At 41.6% G+C, this 20,747-nt stretch overlaps 1 pseudogene across 1 annotated transcript; it reads left to right on the forward strand.

Moving 5' to 3' along the window:
- Positions 1-2,988: 2,988 nt before the first annotated feature.
- On the forward strand, positions 2,989-9,995 carry LOC309539786 (protocadherin gamma-B2 pseudogene; annotated as a pseudogene). Its single transcript has 3 exons — positions 2,989-3,015; positions 4,034-6,364; positions 9,822-9,995. The product of its transcript is annotated as a protocadherin gamma-B2 pseudogene (transcript).
- The last annotated feature ends 10,752 nt before the right edge of the window (positions 9,996-20,747 follow it).

Raw genomic sequence — 20,747 nt, forward strand, 5'->3', positions numbered from 1 at the left:
CTTACGATTTGCTCCTCACAGCTACTGATGGAGGTGATCCCATCAGATCTGGCACATTACAAATCCACATTGTTGTCCTTGATGCAAATGACAATGCACCAGTTTTCAGCCAACCTCTCTATGAAGTGGTTATCAATGAGAATATTCCCAAGTGGTCCATACTTTTGACAGTGAGAGCAACTGATATGGATGAAGGAATCAATGGAGACATTAAATACTCTTTCCAAGAAATTACAAAGCAAGACATCCAAATGTTTCTGTTAAATTCCACAACAGGTGAAATCATCCTTATTGGGAATCTTGATTATGAGGAATCATCTTTATATGCATTTGAGATACAAGCCAAAGATGGAGGAGGCCTGAGTGACAGATCAAAAGTTGTGATATCAGTTACGGATCTGAATGACAATGCACCCGAATTATCAGTTACCTTTGCCACCAACACCATACTTGAAAGTTCACCATCCCAATCGGTAATTGCCATTTTAAATGTCCAAGACCGAGATTCGGGAATCAATGGGGAAATCACATGTTCAATCCCTAGCAACCTCCCTTTCCAGCTAAAGAAGTCCATGGATAACTTTTACAGTTTGGTGACTGATGGTGCCCTTGACAGGGAACAGGTGTCTGTCTTCAATATTACTGTCACTGTTACTGACCATGGAGTCCCCCCTCTTTCTACAGTCACAGTTGTCACACTTCATGTTTTAGACACAAATGACAACCCACCCCTCTTTGAAAAAACAGACTATACTTTCTATTTTGTTGAGAATAACCAAAGAGGAGCCATGGTCTCTTCTATAAGAGCAAATGATCTTGATTGGGAAGAAAATGCCAGAATAACATATTCCATCACTGATGACGAAAGAAGTGACTCCCGCCTCTCCTCCTACCTTTCCATTAACTCTGAAACAGGGGTTATATATGCTCTGACCTCCTTTGATTATGAAGACTTTCGAGACATTCGGTTCCGTGTAAAGGCTCAGGATGGAGGTTCTCCACCACTCAGCTCCAACGTCTCAGTGACTCTCTTCATCCTGGACCAGAATGACAATGCTCCCCAAATCCTGTACCCCTCCCCTCCCACTGATGGCTCCACAGGGATAGAGTTGGCCCCTCGCTCCTCAGAGCCAGGCTACCTGGTCACTAAGGTGGTGGCCGTGGATGCAGACTCTGGCCAGAATGCCTGGCTCTCCTACCAGCTGATCAAGGCCACCGAGCCAGGGCTCTTCACTCTGGGGCTCCACACGGGAGAGATCAGGACGGCCCGCTTCTTTCTGGAGAAAGATGCCCTCAAGCAAAGCCTGGTGGTTTTAGTCAAGGACAATGGGCAGCCACCTCTCTCTGCTTCAGCCACTCTGACTGTGGTGCTGGCTGACACCATCCCTGCAATCCTCTCAGACCTCAGCAGCATCTCAGCGCCCTTGGAGCCTCCATCTGACCTCACCTTCTACCTGGTCCTTGCAGTGGCTTTTGTCTCCTGCTTGTTCTTCACTTTCCTCCTTGTGTTACTGGCCATCAAGTTGCACAGATGGAGAAATTCTCAGCTGCTTGAGACGGGGAGTGTGAATTTCAGTGGCGCTCCTATCTCACAGTTTGTGGGGATTGATGGAGTCCGAGCATTTCTGCACTCCTATTGCCAGGAGGTTTCTCTCACTACAGACTCTAGAAAGGCAAATTATTCCAATACTCTGAACAATAAAGAAGCTTGTGAGGCAAAGGATCCAATCCTACCTGGTGAAGATTTAAACTTGAACAATGAAGGCTTAATCATAGTCCAGGTGAGCAAACAATATTAGATTAACAAAAATTTTTGTTTTCTTAATATTAGAATATATTTCCTGTCTGCCTCTGCTTTTCATTATATTCACAACTATGTCAGTCTTCTTTCTATTACTTTCAGTTCCCCCTTCTTTTAGTTATTACTTTATATGTGATCCTTCTGTGAAGTATCTTCTTTCAACAAATCTTTATCTTGATGCATCAGATGATCTGTCTTTGTCTCTTACTTTGGACTGCTGGTGGAGGCTCACAAAACCTTGTGGACATCTATAAAAAACATAGTTCACTACATATTGAAACTATCATGTATAGGAGATGTATAGGAGAAGGCTAGGCTCATCCTATTTTCATGTGCAGTAGGTGAGTTCCTGTGAGATTGATTCTAAATTGTTTTAGCTTTGAATGTTGTATTTGGATTTTATTTCATATTTTTATTACACTTCCAAATAATGGGTGGTTAAAAAAATCTGTATCAATAAATAAGTATATAAATGCGAGCCCTCACTCGCCTTGGTACTGAGAAGTTTTAGTCATGCCACCTCAATGAAAACTAGGGCCTAGTATCCTATGACAAGTTCTCATTCCCATCTTTCCACCAATAACCTCTTTCCATTACATACCCAACTGCCCACCAATAAGCTGATACTGAGATTCTCATGCCACAAGACTTCTTTTTTTTAAGAAAAGTAATAATGAATTTACTAAACTCCTTTATTGGCGGAGATATTTTGGCTGTTTGTATATTTTAGTATGATAAAATGAGAAGATTCAATGGTGAGGGGACTCTGGAAATATATTTACAAGCAATTGTATTGTAAGATTGGTTGCATAATGCTCCTTTGTAACTTGCAATCTTCATCCGCTATTGAACTACAGCAGCAACAAACAAATGGTTTGGGGGGTTGTATTTTCTACTCTATTGAGATTTCTAGTGTAAGATATAGGTAGGATTTTGAACCCAGGATAAGGTGTCATGTGTTGCCTTCTCTGTAAAAGAATGAAAACAGCTTCAGCCGACGGTGTGTTCTTCTAGGTAGTTCCACACTCCTACAATGGGTACATCAATGGAAATGTGACTGCAAGTTTATTTACTCCTTTGTAATGTAACTGTAAGCTGGTTTGATTCCAGAGCACTTTGGTAAAATTTTGCTGGCATTTTTCTATTTTAAAAAATGCTATCATTGCTGGAGTTGTAAGCACCCTACAATGGCAAAAATTGATGCAGTTTATGAGGTATGTGGGGGTTTTTTGTTCCTGTAAGGAAACAATGACTGGTAACTTGCTGAAATTTGGGGGAGTTGTTTGGGTGACCATATCTGGTAATGTCCTTGAAAGACTATCCTGAAGTTCTACTAATGTGTGAATTGGACAATGCAAAGTATGCTGGGAGGATGCTTGGATTCCCACAAAATTGTTTGATGTTTAAGAGAAAGTGGGAATTATTTAGGGATTACAGTATTTGAACACCAGACAAAAATAGTGCTAAAAAAGGTTGCTTTTCCTTATTGTAAATACAAGTGGCAAATCCTCTTGACCACAATAATGAAATGCACACAGCACTGTGTGGGGCAACCTAAAATTATCACAAGTTGAACCTCTAACGGGAATATGTATTAAAAATTCACTTGTGATAATTTCTTAATATTGTTTAGATTTTCTTAATGCACATTAAACATGGAAGAAAGAAAGTTCCAAAGAAATTTGGAACTCTGGTCTCATTGACCTGCATACTGAAAAGAGTTCTTAATGGAATGAATAACTATAAGGTCTGATCAATAATCCATTGGGGGGGGTACAACTTGAAAACAATGGTAAAGGGTAAATCAAAAGCAGTTCTCTACATTAGAAATTATATACTATGTACCATTATTGAAATGGCAAATACACTTCCCCATGTGGACTCAGAGTGTCACTGTTGGACAACGTGGGAGCAGCCATGGTTCAGCATTTCTGAGACTCTTGGAGCAGTCTTTCTCTCTTAAAACTTCAGCCGAGCAGAAAGGAAAAGCTTTTATTTTAAAAGCTGTGCAAGAAAGGAAAGCTCTCAGTTTCCCAAGAATCAGCTCAAAAGAACAGTATTGGTACTATCTCACTTAAGTGTACTGGGAGTCTTGCAAATTATACTGAAAGAAGGAAGAAATCAGGAAATGCAATGGATGTGATGGAAGTAGAGCAGGCAGAGAGAACAAGGGAGATCACCAAGAGGCAAGTACTGTTTCTGTTCATATTCTGGTCTGTGTTCTGCTGCCAGGTAGTGTCTGAGAAGGTTCAGTATTCAGTTCCAGAGGAAGCAGAGCAGGGCTCCTTTGTGGGGAACCTTGTTAAAGATCTGGGGTTGGATGTCAGAGAGCTGTCAAAGCGCAAGCTTGGTATTTCTTCAGAAAAGCAATTCTTTGATCTGAATGAACAAAATGGCAACCTGTATGTAAATGAGAGAATAGACCGGGAAGAGATTTGTGGTAAATCATCTACTTGTATCCTCAAATTAGAACTTGTGGCACACAATCCTTTGAATATTTTCCACGTAAATATTTTTATCCAGGACATCAATGATAATGCTCCACATTTTCAGAATGAAAATATTGAGCTTAAATTTAGTGAATCTACTCTGCCAGGAACTCGATTTGCTCTTGGAAATGCTGAAGATGATGATATCGGAATGAACTCCCTCCAGAATTATCAGCTGAGCTCAACTCCATATTTCAAACTAGAAATTAAAGCTGGCAATGATGGTGGCAAATATGCAGAATTAATATTGCAGAAACAACTGGACAGGGAAAAGGAACACACGCACCACATGGTTCTTACAGCCATGGATGGTGGAGAACCTCCAAAAACTGGAACAGCCAAAATATTTGTAACAGTTATTGATATTAATGACAATGCTCCTGTTTTCACCCAGACAATCTATAAAGTGAGCCTGAAGGAGAGTGCACCCAAAGGAATCTCTGTGCTTCAAGTCAAAGCATCTGACAGTGATGAAGGGTCAAATGCTGAGATCACTTATATTTTCAGTGACATCCCCAAAACAGCCAAGCAGAAGTTTCATCTGGATCCCAGAGATGGAACAATCACACTCATAGAAAGTGTTGATTTTGAAGAAAGTCAATATTATGTGATGATCATTCAGGCAAGTGATGGAGGAGGATTGGCGGCACATTGCAATGTGGAGATTGAGGTTCTTGATGAGAATGACAATGCTCCAGATGTGATCCTTACATCCGTGTCCAGCCCAGTTCCAGAAGATGTCACATCTGGAGCTGTGATTGCTCTCATTAAAGTTCAGGACAGGGATTCTGGGGATAATGGAGAAGTCACCTGTCACCTGAAGGAACTTGTACCATTCCTGATAGTCTCATCTTCAGATAACTACTTCAAGCTCCTGATAGATGGTGCCCTTGACAGAGAAAGGACTCCAGAGTATAATATTACAATCACAGCCACAGACAAAGGCACACCTCCACTCTCCACACACAAAACCGTATCAATACAGATCTCAGATATCAATGATAACCCACCAGCCTTTGAAAAATCTTCCTATACTGCCTACGTTCCAGAGAACAATCCATCTGGAGCTTCAATTTTCCACATCAAGGCCTCTGACCCAGATCTGGATCGCAATGCCCGAATCGCTTACTCCATCCTTCACAGCAACATCAAGGACCTGCCTCTCTCCTCCTATGTCTCCATTAACTCTGAGACTGGGATCATCTATGCCCAACGCTCCTTTGACTATGAGCAATTCAGGGAGTTTCAGATTCAAGTGAAGGCCCAAGATGGAGGTTCTCCACCACTCAATAGCAGTGCCACAGTGACAGTATGTGTTTTGGATCGAAATGATAATGCTCCGCAGATCCTGTACCCCTCACAATCAACAGAGGGCTCCCCTTTCTTTGAGATGGTGCCTCGGTCAGCTGAGTCGGGTTATCTGGTGACGAAGGTGGTGGCCGTGGACTCTGATTCGGGACACAATGCCTGGCTCTCATTCCATCTCCTGCAGGCCACAGAGCCCTCACTCTTCAGCATTGGCTCCCACACAGGAGAGGTGCAAACAGTCCGAGCATTACTTGAGAGAGATGCAGTGAAGCAGAGGCTGGTCATCCTGGTGAAGGACAATGGGCATCCTCCTCTCTCAGCCACCACAACTTTGAGCCTGGTGTTTGCTGAGAACTTCCAGGAGGCTCTTCCAGAAATGAACTCCCAACCAAGTGACTCAGAGTATCAGTCTGATCTACAGTTTTATTTGGTATTGGCCTTGACCTTGGTGTCCTTTCTGTTCCTGGTGACGGTGATTCTGACCATTCTGATGAAGCTTCGAAGGTCAAGGAACCCCACTTTCCTTCAGTGCTTTATTCCTGACCCCCACTCAAAGGCTGGTGCCATATTCCCACCCAATTATGAGGACGGAACTTTGCCTTATTCCTACCAGGTCTGTCTGTCCTCTGAATCCAGGAGGAATGAGTTGACTTTCCTGCAGCCCACTGTCCAAATAGCAGAGAACATTCTTTGCAATGGCAGCTCTGACATTTCTTTGATGGTCAGTGGAGGCAATTTAATTTCTGAAAAGGAAAGTGACAGCACGGTGAGTTATATTGCATTCTTTTTTTTCTTTTTTAAGGGAATTAGGTGTGTTATCATTTGTTTGAGAGTTTAATTGTAAACAGTGGATGTTATCAAACTGGCACCCCAGACAATTCAGGCCATGTCACCAGCGAAGTAGGTAGGGAGTATTACTGAGCTGCTACCGCTGCAGATCAAGCTAATGGAATGGGCCTTCTAGCAGTTGTTGAAGGGCAAAATTGCAAGTTGGGGGCAGCCTCAGTCAGAATTATCCAGATGCACATTTGCATGCTGACTTAGGGTGACAATCTTGGACCACAGGATGGCATAGCATATTTGAGTGGAGACAGTGCTTATCCTTCCTTCCTTCCTTCCTTCTTTCCTTCCTTCGTAGTATGACTAAAATTTAATATGTAGCTATTTTAATGTTATGTCTTAAAAAACAACAGAAAAACAGACATCAAAAAATATTACATTGTATTTTATTCAAGAAGTTTGAAAATTTTCTGTTTATTGGCAAACTTCTCCTTATTATTAAGGTAAATATTAGGAAGTTTGTGGGGAGTTTTTATGTGTTGTGGGGAAGGAAATAGTGCATTGAATATCTTTTGTTGGCGGTCTGCCAACAGAGATAATTACATGGTGATTGATGATAGCCAGACATAAGTCTTGGTTCCCATATTCATTTTGGAAAAAAGAGTGAACAAGAGATTAATCTCTGGTGCTTTGAAAAAGATGTTTTCTGTGTTCAAGAGACCAAGAAGCAGTCAGTTCCTAGGAACTTGGATGGGGATTAAACGACTTGAGAGCTGAGGAATTTACATCTTGCCCCAAAGCCATGAAAGAGCCGTGATGGGTATGGGATCTGCAAAAGCCTCCCTTTCTTAATTATTTTTGGGACAGTTATAATTCATAACCGAGGGAGATTTGTCCATCAGCTTGTGATAATTTACATTCAATGTGTGAGCTGCTTTTTGGCTTCAAGAAGAAGGGAAGGGAAATTGAACATTAAAGGGTTGAAGGCAAAACAAAATGCCTATTTTGTGGTTTGAGACAAGAAAGTTTTAAACGAACAATGGAGATCTGTGTTTTTGTATTTTTCAGATTGAACGTATATAAATGTTCTACATTGTTAAACTCTTATATTATTAAAAATGAATAAAAATAATATTTAAAAATAACAACCATAATTTAAAGCACACAGAAAGTTTAAATCACAACAGAATAGATTAAAACAAATTAAAACTCATACACAATTGGGTCTGATTGGAAAAGCACAGTGTATGATATGGTGAAGCATTGATGGAAGCTGTCAGTTGTAAAACACTCCTCAGGTCCTGTGACTGGTTATTCCTGGTTGCAGAATGAATAGAGCTCATGCACAGCCTTTGTTTGATCAATGAGTGGAGCAGGCAGTCTGTCTCTCATGGAATCATAGAGTTGGGAGGGACCCAAGGGTCATCTGGTGCAACACCCTGCAATGCAGGTATCTCAGCTAGAGCATCCATGGCAGATGGCCATCCAACCTCTGCTAAAAAAACCTCCAAGGAAGGAGAGTCCACAACTTCCCAAAGGAGACTGTCCCAATATATCACAAAAGATTAATGAAGCACTCCTAAATTCTCCAACATGTTACCTCATCCTTTCTAAAACAACTTAGCTCAAGATTGTTCAAGATAATGCTTGTTCTCATATCAATTCATCTGTTCACCAAGATCTTCAGTGGAAGCATTCCTGGTGGTCTCATTACCTGTATCAGTACATGTTCTGGAATCATGAGGATGGCATTCTCTGTGGTGGAACAGTCTGCCCTTTTGAATTCAATAGTAACATACAGTGCAGTGTTTTCATCAACATTTAAAGACGTATCTATGTGACCAAGTATTTGCTGGCCATCGGTGTCCAACTCCACTAAGTTGCTGACAACAGTATTATATACTGTACTTTATTATGCATATTATTGCATTGAACTGGTCCTTATATGGTCTTAAATTAATGTTATACACAACCTAGATACTCTTTGAGTGTGGGACAGGGACTATATAATTATTTTAAATAAATAAATAAATAAAATGCATCAATCCCCCATCTCCAAAAACCATATACTAGAAAGACAAAACACAGGCAATGAGCAATAGGGAAAAACAGTGGTCCCTGTACTGACCTATATACCGACCCAAATATGTGTGCATCATGAACCCAAAATCTCCTTCCCCCTTTGCTTAACAGTCAGAACAGCTAAGAGCATTTGCAATGTATGATTAGAAATTATGACCAGTTGGAACAGTTGTGATCAACAGTATGGATGTAGGTGAGTGTGCATGTGGCTAGTATTTCTACCTATAACATCTCCAGTCATGCTTCCATGCTGTAGTAACATAGGTGACAAATGTCTATTGAGTCTTAACAATGTTAGATGCCCTCTCACCTCTTTGGCTGGGAATGCTTTCCCATGGAAAGGCAATCTGGCAAGGACATACAGTTGCACACCCCTGTATTTGCTGCTTCCTATACATTAATGCTGGATTGTGCCTAATGTGTCAAAAGGTTTGTTGCCAGTGCATATTCTGTAGTGAGAGATGAAGACTAATTTTGAAAGAAACTTTTATGGCATTGCTTAGTGGATCAGATACTTGATTTTCTGTCTTCTGGGGGAAAGCATTCAGCAAATTCAGTATAGCAGTTTTAGTAGTCCTGCTGATTTTGTAGAACAAGAAGCAGAAGAGCATCAAGATCTCCAAGAAAGATGACTGAGAACCATCTACCTCTGCTTGTCATACATGATCTCTTAAGCTGCCATTGAAAGTTATCCTCCTGCAGTAGTGACATGCATGATGGTGGGCAGCTGGTAAATTCACCCCCCACCCCCACGCACAGTTGCCTACCTGGATGGGGCAGCAGTGAGGCTGGAGACATGTTCTCTTAACTGTGGGAACATCTAGCAAGGCTGCTGGTGCACCTGCACAGCCCCAACCACACAGTTGTGTCAGCCCAGCCCTGACCAGGTAAGCCCCAGCAACATCGCTAGTGTTGGAGGGTGGCTCCAAGCTCCACCCCATTGCGTGTGCCACCAATCTCTTCCTGCTTCTTTTTATCTCTGTAATGTGAAGTGGTGTAGTAATAATAATTGGCTTTAATAGCATTCGTCTTGGCTTTATTTTCTTCTAGGCACAATGTGAGCAATAAATTAAGGAGGACATGGCCTTCTTTGCACTGTACAGTCATACTTGGTGTTTATAGAGCACTTTAGTGTAGAAAATGGTTGATATACATTCCCTTGTAACTCTTCAATAACCCAGAAAGATAGATCAGCATTATTTTCCTCATGTTGTGGATGAGATGGAGAGAGGATGCATTTAGATGTGGCAAGGAAAGGACTAAGAAGCACTCCATATTTCTCCTCAGGTGTTTGCTCATGTACGGACAGTGTATGCCCAAGTAGGGCTTATGTAACACGTACCTAAAAAATAAAAATTCAGTTTGAAGATGAACAGCCTAGAGATGCGAATGAACAAATAGGAGCTGAGAGGAGTGAAGTGCCAGAGGTCACAAGGATGTACTGGTGGTTTACTAGTGTTTCTCCATCAGGAAAAAATATATTGAATGTTCCCTTAGAAAAGCCAGCCGAAAACATTGCTGAGAAAGATCCATAACATTTATTCCAGAATTTCCAGTAATGGGGTAGGGCAGGAACCCTAAACACACTTGTCTTTCCTGCTCCTTTTCAATTTGATTACAGCAACAAAAGTTGTCACTCTTTTTTATCCTTAGTGGGTAAATTCTAAGGGAAAAGAATAAAGTTATTCTAGCTATAGCTGCATATAATAGCAGTGGTACAGTGAAATGGTGTTTATTTAATTTTCAAAAGTGAAGTTTTTGCAGTTTGGGCTTGATCCTCTGGGTGTCACTGTTCACCAGAATGGAGGAGAAATGAGAAATCCTGCCCAATTGAAGTTGCCTTTCCGTTAAACACAAGTACAAAATATCTGAAGGAACAAGCTGCTTGTCAGTGCAAAGAAGAAATGGAAGTGCATTTTTCTTAAAAACAAATTGGATACAGCATCATTTGAACCAGAACATAAGAGCCTTTAACCTGCTGCAAGGATGGAAGGAATTCAGAGGCTGTGGAATTGCAGAAAGGGAATCTTCCAGTGCCTTTTCATGATGTTTTCTTGGAAGGCAATTTCTGGGCAGATCCACTACTCCATTCCAGAAGAGATGCACAAAGGCTCTTCCGTGGGAAATGTTGCAAAGGACCTGGGAATGGATGGCAAGCAGCTCCCAGACCATGGACTCCGCATTGTTTACCCTGTAGGTATGATTCAGTACTTCTCTTTGAATGCCAACAATGGCCATTTGCAGATATCTGAGAGAATAGATAGAGAGGAAATTTGTGGAGAGGCAGAGAAATGTTTGTTGAAGTTTCAGGTTCTTGTTGAAAGCAAACTGAAGCTTTATGGAATTGAAGTGGAAATTACGGATATAAATGATAATGCTCCGCACTTCCCTCTATGGGAACAGGAGCTGGAAATCAGTGAGGCATCTATACCTGGATTCCAGATCCCTCTACCCAAAGCTCAAGATCCAGATTGGGGGATAAATTCAGTGCAGAGCTATCAACTCACAGGCAGTAGCCATTTTGCTTTGCATGTGCAAACAGAAGAAAATGGTGTCAGACTTGCTGAACTTGTGTTGGAAAAATCACTGGACAGAGAGGAGCAATCAGCTTACGATTTGCTCCTCATAGCTACTGATGGAGGTGATCCCATCAGATCTGGCACATTACAAATCCACATCGCTGTCCTTGATGCAAATGACAATGCACCAGTTTTCAGCCAACCTCTCTATGAAGTGAGTGTCAATGAGAATATCCCCAAGTGGTCCACAGTTTTGACAGCGAGAGCCACTGATATGGATGAAGGAATCAATGGAGACATTAGATACTCTTTCCAACAAATCACAAAGCGAGACTCCCAAATGTTTCTGTTAAATTCCACAACAGGTGAAATCATCCTTATTGGGAATCTTGATTATGAGGAATCATCTTTATATGCATTTGAGATACAAGCAAAAGATGGAGGAGGCCTGAGTGACAGATCAAAAGTTGTGATATCAGTTACGGATCTGAATGACAATGCACCCGAATTATCAGTTAACTTTGCCACCAACACCATACTTGAAAGTTCACCATCCCAAACGGTAATTGCCATTTTAAATGTCCAAGACCGAGATTCAGGAATCAATGGGGAAATCACATGTTCAATCCCTAGCAACCTCCCTTTCCAGCTAAAGAAGTCCATGGATAACTTTTACAGTTTGGTGACTGATGGTGCCCTTGACAGGGAACAGGTGTCAGTCTTCAATATTACTGTCACTGCTACTGACCATGGAGTCCCCCCTCTTTCTGCAGTCACAGTCATCACACTTCATGTTTTAGACACAAATGACAACCCACCCCTCTTTGAAAAAACAGACTATACTTTCTATTTTGTTGAGAATAACCAAAGAGGAGCCATGGTCTCTTCCTTAAGAGCAAATGATCTTGACTGGGAAGAAAATGCCAGAATAACATATTCCATCACTGATGACCAAAGAAGTGACTCCCGTCTCTCCTCCTACCTCTCCATTAACTCTGAGACAGGGGTTATATATGCTCTGACCTCCTTTGATTATGAAGACTTTCGAGACATTCGGTTCCGTGTAAAGGCTCAGGATGGAGGTTCTCCACCACTCAGCTCTAACGTCTCAGTGACTCTCTTCATCCTGGACCAGAATGACAATGCTCCCCAAATTCTATACCCTTCCCCTCCCACTGATGGTTCCACAGGGATAGAGCTGGCCCCTCGCTCCTCAGAGCCAGGCTACCTGGTCACTAAGGTGGTAGCCGTGGATGCGGACTCTGGCCAGAATGCCTGGCTCTCCTACCAGCTGATCAAGGCCACCGAGCCAGGGCTCTTCACTCTGGGGCTCCACACGGGAGAGATCAGGACGGCCCGATTCTTTCTGGAGAAAGATGCCCTCAAGCAAAGCCTGGTGGTTTTAGTCAAGGACAATGGGCAGCCACCTCTCTCTGCTTCAGCCACTCTGACTGTGGTGCTGGCTGACACCATCCCTGCAATCCTCTCAGACCTGAGCAGCATCTCAGCTCCTGTAGAACCTCCGTCTGACCTCACCTTCTACCTGGTCCTTGCAGTGGCTTTTGTCTCTTGCTTGTTCTTCATCTTCCTCCTTGTGTTACTGGCCATCAAGTTGCACAAGTGGAGAAATTCTCAGCTGCTTGAGACGGGGAGTGTGAATTTCAGTGGCGCTCCTATCTCACAGTTTGTGGGGATTGACGGAGTCCGAGCATTTCTGCACTCCTACTGCCAGGAGGTTTCTCTCACTACAGACTCTAGAAAGGCAAATTATTCCAATACTCTGAACAATAAAGAAGCTTGTGAGGCAAAGGATCCAATCCTACCTGGTGAAGATTTAAACTTGAACAGTGAAGGCTTAATCGTAGTCCAGGTGAGCAAACAATATTAGATTAATGTAATTTTTTGTTTTCTTAATATTAGAATATATTTCCTGTCTGCCTCTTCTTTTTCATTATATTCACAACTATGTCAGTCTTCTTTCTATTACTTTCAGCTCCCCCTTCTTTTAGTTATTACTTTATATGTGATCCTTCTGTGAAGTATCTTCTTTCAACAAATCTTTATCTTGATGCATCAGATGATCTGTCTTTGTCTCTTACTTTGGACTGCTGGTGGAGGCTCACAAAACCTTGTGGACATCTATAAAAAACATAGTTCACTACATATTGAAACTATCATGTATAGGAGATGTATAGGAGAAGGCTAGGCTCATCCTGTTTTCATGTGCAGTAGGTGAGTTCCTGATTTAATGCATTCTTAATTGTTTTAACTTAGTATGTTGTATTTGGCTTTTATTTCATATTTTTAGTACACTTCCAAATATTGGGTGGTTTAAAAAACCTCTATCAATAAATAAGTATATAAATGTGAGCCCTCACCTGCCTTGCTACTGGTAAGTTGTAGTTATGCTGCCTCCGTGAAAACTAGGGCCAAGTATCCTATGACAAATAAGTGTTCATTTCCATCTTTCAACCAATAACCTCTTTCCACTGCATACCCAACTGCCCACCAGTAAGCTGATACTGAGATTCTCAATCCTACAAGACTTCTTTTTTAAAAAGTAGTAATGAATTTACTTAACCCTTTTATTGGCTGAGTTATTTTGGCTGTTGGTATATTATAGCATGATAAAATGAGGAGATTTAATGGTGAGGGGACTCTGGGAAGAAATTTACAAGCAATTGTATTGTTAGATTGGTTGCATAATGCTCGTTGTAATGTGCAACCTTCATCCGCTATTGAACTACAGCAGCAACACACAAATGCATTGGGGGGGGGGGTATTTTCTATTTTAATGAGATTTCCAGTGTAAGGTAGGAGTAGAATTTTGAACCCCAGAGAAGGTGTCGTGTGTTGCCTTCTCCCTGTAATATGAATGAAAACAGCTTCAGCCGAAGGTGTGTTCTTCAAGGTAGTTCCACACTCCTACAATAGGTGCATCACTTTAAATGTGACTGCAAGTTTATTTACTCCTCTGTCACATGACTGTAAGCTGTTTTGATTCCAGTGCTCTTTGGTGACATGTCGCTTGTATTTTTCTATTAAAAATATGCTGTCATGGTTGGAGTTGTAAACACACTACAGTGGCAAGAATTGATGTATTTGGGGGACATTTTATGAGGCATGTGGGGGTTTTATGTTCCCGTAAAGAAAACAATGAATGGTAACTTGCTGAAATTTGGGGAAGTTGTTTGGGTGACCATTTCTGACAATGTCCTAGAAGGACTATCCTGAAGTTCTACTAATGTGTGAATTGGATAATGAAAAGAATGCTGGGAGGATGTGGGTCAACCCAGCTGAACTTCTGATGGGAATATGTATTAAAAAATCACGTGTGATAGTTTTTAAATATTATTTAGATTTTTTAATGCACATTAAACATGGAAGAAAGAAATTTGGAGCTCTGGTCTCATTGACCTGCATACAGAAAAGAGTTCTTAATGGAGTCAATAACTATGAGGTCTGATCAATAATCCATTGAGAGGGGTACAACTTGAAAACAATGGTAAAGGGTTAAATTAAAAGCAGTTCTCTACATTAGAAATTATATACTATGTGCCATTATTGAAATGGCAAATTCAGTTCCCCATGTGGACTCAGAGTGTCACTGTTGGACAACGTGGGAGCAGCCATGGCTCAGCATTTCTGAGACTCTTGGAGCAGTCTCTCTCTCTCTCTTAACACTTCAGCCGAGCAGAAAGGAAAAGCTTTTATTTTAAAAGCTGCCCAAGAAAGGAAAGCTCTCAGTTTCCCAAGAATCAGCTCAAAAGAAGAATATTTCTATTATCTCAAATAAGTGTACTGGGAGTCTTGAAAATTGTACTGAAAGCAGGAAGAAATCAGGAAAGGCAATGGATGTGATGGAAGTAAAGCAGGCAGGGAGAACAAGGAAGATTACCAGGAGGCAAGTACTGTTTCTGTTCATATTCTGGTCTGTGTTCTTCTGCCAGGTGGGGTCTGAGCAGGTTCAGTATTCAGTTCCAGAGGAAGCAGAGCAGGGCTCCTTTGTGGGGAACCTTGCTAAAGATCTGGGGTTGGATGTCAGAGAGCTGTCAAAGCGCAAACTTGGTATTTCTTCAGAAAAGCAATTCTTTGAATTGAATGAACAAAATGGCAACCTGTATGTGAATGAGAGGATAGATCGGGAAGAGATTTGTGGTAAATCATCTACTTGTGTCCTCAAATTAGAAGTTGTAGCACAAAATCCTTTGAATATTTTCCACATAAATATTTTTATCCAGGACATTAATGACAATGCCCCATATTTCCGGAATGTAAATGTTGAGCTTAAATTTAGTGAATCTACTCTGCCAGGAACTCGATTTGCTCTTGGAAATGCTGAAGATGATGATATTGGAATAAACTCCCTCCAGAATTATCAATTGAGCTCATCTCCATATTTCAAACTAGAAATTCAAAACAGCAATGATGGTGGCAAATATGCAGAATTAATATTGCAGAAACAACTGGACAGGGAAAAGGAACAGATGCACCACATGGTCCTTACAGCCATGGATGGTGGAGAACCTTCAAAAACCGGAACAGCCAAAATATTGGTTGCAGTTATTGATATTAATGACAATGCTCCTGTTTTCACCCAGACAATCTATAAAGTGAGCCTGAAGGAGAGTGCACCCAAAGGAACCTCTGTGCTTCAAGTCAAAGCATCTGACAGTGATGAAGGGTCAAATGCTGAGATCACTTATACTTTCAGTGACATCTCAAAAACAGCTGAGCAGAAATTTCATCTGGATCCCAGAGAAGGAACAACTGCACTCATAGAAAGTGTTGATTTTGAAGAGAGTCAATATTATGTGATGATCATTCAGGCAAGTGATGGAGGAGGATTGGCAGCACATTGCAAAGTGGAGGTTGAGGTTCTTGATGAAAATGACAATGCGCCAGATGTGATCCTTACATCCGTGTCCAGCCCAGTTCCAGAAGATGTCGCATCTGGAGCTGTGATTGCTCTCATTAAAGTTCAGGACAGGGATTCTGGGGATAACGGAGAAGTCACCTGTCACCTGAAGGAACTTGTACCTTTCCTGATAGTCTCATCTACGAGTAATTACTTCAAGCTCCTGATAGATGGTGCCCTTGACAGAGAAAGGACTCCCGAGTATAATATTACAATCACAGCCACAGACAAAGGCACACCTCCACTCTCCACACACAAAACCATATCAATACAGATCTCAGATATCAATGATAACCCACCAGCCTTTGAAACATCTTCCTACACTGCCTACGTTCCAGAGAACAACCCATCTGGAGCTTCAATTTTCCACATCAAGGCCTCTGACCCAGATCTGGATCGCAATGCCAGAATCACTTACTCCATCCTTCACAGCAACATCAAGGACCTGCCTCTTTCCTCCTATGTCTCCATTAACTCTGAGACTGGGATCATCTATGCCCAACGCTCCTTTGACTATGAGCAATTCAGGGAGTTTCAGATTCAAGTGAAGGCCCAAGATGGAGGTTCTCCACCACTCAATAGCAGTGCCACAGTGATAGTATGTGTTTTGGATCGAAATGATAACGCTCCACAGATCCTGTACCCCTCACAATCAACAGAGGGCTCCCCTTTCTTTGAGATGGTGCCTCGGTCAGCTGAGTCGGGTTATCTGGTGACGAAGGTGGTGGCCGTGGACTCTGATTCGGGACACAATGCCTGGCTCTCCTTCCATCTCCTGCAGGCCACAGAGCCCTCACTCTTCAGCATTGGCTCCCACACAGGAGAGGTGCAAACAGTCCGAGCGTTACTTGAGAGAGATGCAGTGAAGCAGAGGCTGGTCATCCTGGTGAAGGACAATGGGCATCCTCCTCTCTCAGCCACCACAACTTTGAGCCTGGTGTTTGCTGAGAACTTCCAGGAAGCTCTTCCAGAAATGAACTCCCAACCAAATGACTCAGAGTATCAGTCTGATCTACAGTTTTATTTGGTATTGGCCTTGACCTTGGTGTCCTTTCTGTTCCTGGTGACGGTGATTCTGACCATTCTGATGAAGCTTCGAAGGTCAAGGAACCCCACGTTCCTTCAGTGCTTTATTCCTGACCCCCATTCAAAGGCTGGTGCCATATTCCCACCCAATTATGAGGACGGAACTTTGCCTTATTCCTACCAGGTCTGTCTGTCCTCTGAATCCAGGAAGAATGAGCTGGCATTCCTGCAGCCCACTGTCCAAATAGCAGAGAATATCCTTTGCGATGGCAGCTCTGACATTTCTTTGATGGTCAGTGGAGGTAATTTAAGTTCTGAAAAGGAGAATACTGATATGGTGAGTTCTTTCTTCTGCACTATATAGTAAGCTGAATTATCCAATAAGTTTATTTTATTTAATTTACTTGCTGTTATTGTGAGTTTAAGAATATTATATTTCAAGCAAGCAAGGATCATTCTGTAATAACAGATGCTGTCAAATCACAGTAGGACTTAAAAGAGTGTCATACACCAGTGGGGTTTTTTTGTAGAGTTTTTCTATTCACCTCTGTTGGTTTCCTCTACTGTGTTTGAGTAGCCTTTTATGGCTCATATATTTAGGAGAAGTGAAGGTGAGTGATTACCAGATAACAGAATGAATATTCTTTATTTAGAAAATATAGTGTTTACATATCCTTTTTTAAATTTAATATATGCTGTAAGTGGTACATATGTTTATATGAATTTACTTCCAATATAAATAATTCAAATTTTAATTATACGATATACGATATACATTGTCCCATACAGAACAATGAAGTTGAAAAACTACATAAAAGATTCAAAAACCCCTAAAAACTCTGAAACCCCATTTTAAAATACAATATACTATACTATACTATACTATACTATACTATACTATACTATACTATACTATACTATAAAATACACTATAATATAAAATACACTATACTATATAGACCCCTTATGCTGCATTTAGAACCAGAATTGCATTTGCGTAGAAACTGTTTCTCAGGCGGCTAGTCTTGGCCTTTATAACCCTATACCTTCTTCCAGAAGGCAGAAGCTGAAAGAGATCATTTCTGGGGTGCGTACTATCCTGCACTATCTCTGCCGCTTTCTTATGACACCTGGCAGCATAGATTTGATTTAGAATCATAGAATCATAGAGTTGGAAGAGACCACAAGGGCCATCGAGTCCAACCCCCTGCCAAGCAGGAAACACCATCAGAGCACTCCTGACATATGGTTGTCAAGCCTCTGCTTAAAGACCTCCAAAGAAGGAGACTCCACCACACTCCTTGGCAGCAAATTCCACTGTCGAACAGCTCTTACTGTCAGGAAGTTCTTCCTAATGTTTAGGTGGAATCTTCTTTCTTGTAGTTTGGATCCATTGCTCTGTGTCCGCTTCTCTGGAGCAGCAGAAAACAACCTTTCTCCCTCCTCTATGTGACATCCTTTTATATATTTGAACATGGCTATCATATCACCCCTTAACCTCCTCTTCTCCAGGCTAAACATGCCCAGCTCCCTTAGCCGTTCCTCATAAGGCATCGTTTCCAGGCCTTTGACCATTTTGGTTGCCCTCCTCTGGACACGTTCCAGTTTGTCAGTGTCCTTCTTGAACTGTGGTGCCCAGAACTGGACACAGTACTCCAGGTGAGGTCTGACCAGAGCAGAATACAGTGGCACTATTACTTCCCTTGATCTAGATGCTATACTCCTATTGATGCAGCCCAGAATTGCATTGGCTTTTTTAGCTGCCGCGTCACACTGTTGGCTCATGTCAAGTTTGTGGTCAACCAAGACTCCTAGATCCTTTTCACATGTACTGCTCTCAAGCCAGGTGTCACCCATCTTGTATTTGTGCCTCTCATTTTTTTTGCCCAAGTGCAATACTTTACATTTCTCCCTGTTAAAATTCATCTTGTTTGTTTTGGCCCAGTTCTCTAATCTGTCAAGGTCATTTTGAAGTGTGATCCTGTCCTCTGGGGTGTTAGCCACCCCTCCCAGTTTGGTGTCATCTGCAAATTTGATCAGGATGCCCTTGAGTCCATCATCCAAGTCGTTGATAAAGATGTTGAATAAGACCGGGCCCAAGACAGAACCCTGTGGCACCCCACTAGTCACTCTTCTCCAGGATGAAGAGGAACCATTGATGAGCACCCTTTGGGTTCGGTCAGTCAGCCAGTTACAAATCCACTGAGTGGTAGCATAGTCAAGAGCGCATTTTACCAGCTTCTTTACAAGAATATCATGGGGCACCTTGTCAAATGCCTTGCTGAAATCAAGGTAGGCTACATCCACTGCGTTCCCTTCATCTACCAGGCTTGTAATTCTGTCAAAAAACGAGATCAGGTTAGTCTGACATGACTTATTTTTCAGAAATCCATGCTGACTATTGGTGATCACAGCATTCCTTTCTAGGTGCGCACAGACTGTTTGCTTAATGATCTGCTCCAGAATCTTCCCTGGTATTGATGTCAGACTGACTGGGCGGTAATTATTTGGGTCCACTCTTTTCCCCTTTTTGAAAATAGGGACAACATTTGCCCTCCTCCAGTCTGCCGGGACTTCGCCTGTTCTCCAGGAATTCTCAAACATGACTGCCAGTGGTTCTGAGATCACATCTGCCAGTTCTTTTAATACTCTTGGATGCAGTTCATCTGGCCCTGGAGACTTGAATACCAATTAGTGCACCCAATTATTCTCTCTGCAGTCTTTACAACCCTGGATAGCATTGTTTTTTCCCTGGCCATGCAGCTCCCAAACCACACGCACAGACCATAAATTAATACGCTCTCCACAGTGCAATGGTAAAAAGCCATCAACAGGTCCTTTGAGAGATTGTTTTTCTGGAGGATTCTCAGAAAATGTAACCTCTGCTGTGCTCTCTTTATCAGGTCTTTGCTGTTTTCTCCCCAGGTTAGGTCGTCTCTCAACTCCATTCCCAGAAATCGAAACACCGAGACCTGTTCCACACACTTCCCCTCAATAATAAGTGGCTGAATATTCAGTTTACATTTCCTAAAGTCCACAATGATCTCTTATCATTGTGGGCCCTGCCACACAGAACATGTAGGAATGATTATTTTGTCCTACACTGTGCACAGAGCTTCTCTGGCAGGTCTCCAACTGCACAAGGGGACCTCCCTCTCTGTCAACCCAGAAAGTTTCACAGAATCCTAAAGCTCCTCCCTCCTAGGGGAGCATAAGATTGTCCTCTTAGTTACTGTTGGCCACGTGCTGTGATTTAATGTACTATGATGCTGTTGGTATTGTGAGCAGTTTTAAAGTCAGGCAGCAGTCAATCTCTCAATAACTTCTAACTTGAGGGATGGGGGGATGTGGTGAAACTTTTATTAAAATGAAGAAATTTCAAGCTGACTGTATTTATAGAAAATAAAATTATTTACTATTTTTATATAGTGCTATCTATGTTTTTGTAAATTGCTTAGAAATTTTCACAATTAAGTGGTATATAAATCCTGAAAAATAAGAATAAATGTAAAACATGTGTATGACACTCTACAAACAAAAGGTATGACAGGTGCCAAAATCAAATAAAAGGATTGCATTCTATGTAAGCAAGATGCTTGTAAAGTTGAAAACGAAACCTAATTTGAAATAAGAAAAGTGGGCAATTAACTTTCATTGTTCCATCATACTGGAGGACAGAATTTAACACACTTCTGAAGTAGACACATTTGGATGCTTGTGAATTGATTCTGCAGTGTAAGACGGAATGAATCTAACCAGTGCTATTCATGCAAGTCTTGACAGTTTTTGATGTCTTCCTTTAGATATGTGTAATTTAATTTTTT

Source organism: Podarcis vaucheri (assembly GCF_965113315.1).
Source record: "Podarcis vaucheri genome assembly, chromosome: 8".
Classification (NCBI taxonomy): domain Eukaryota; kingdom Metazoa; phylum Chordata; class Lepidosauria; order Squamata; family Lacertidae; genus Podarcis; species Podarcis vaucheri.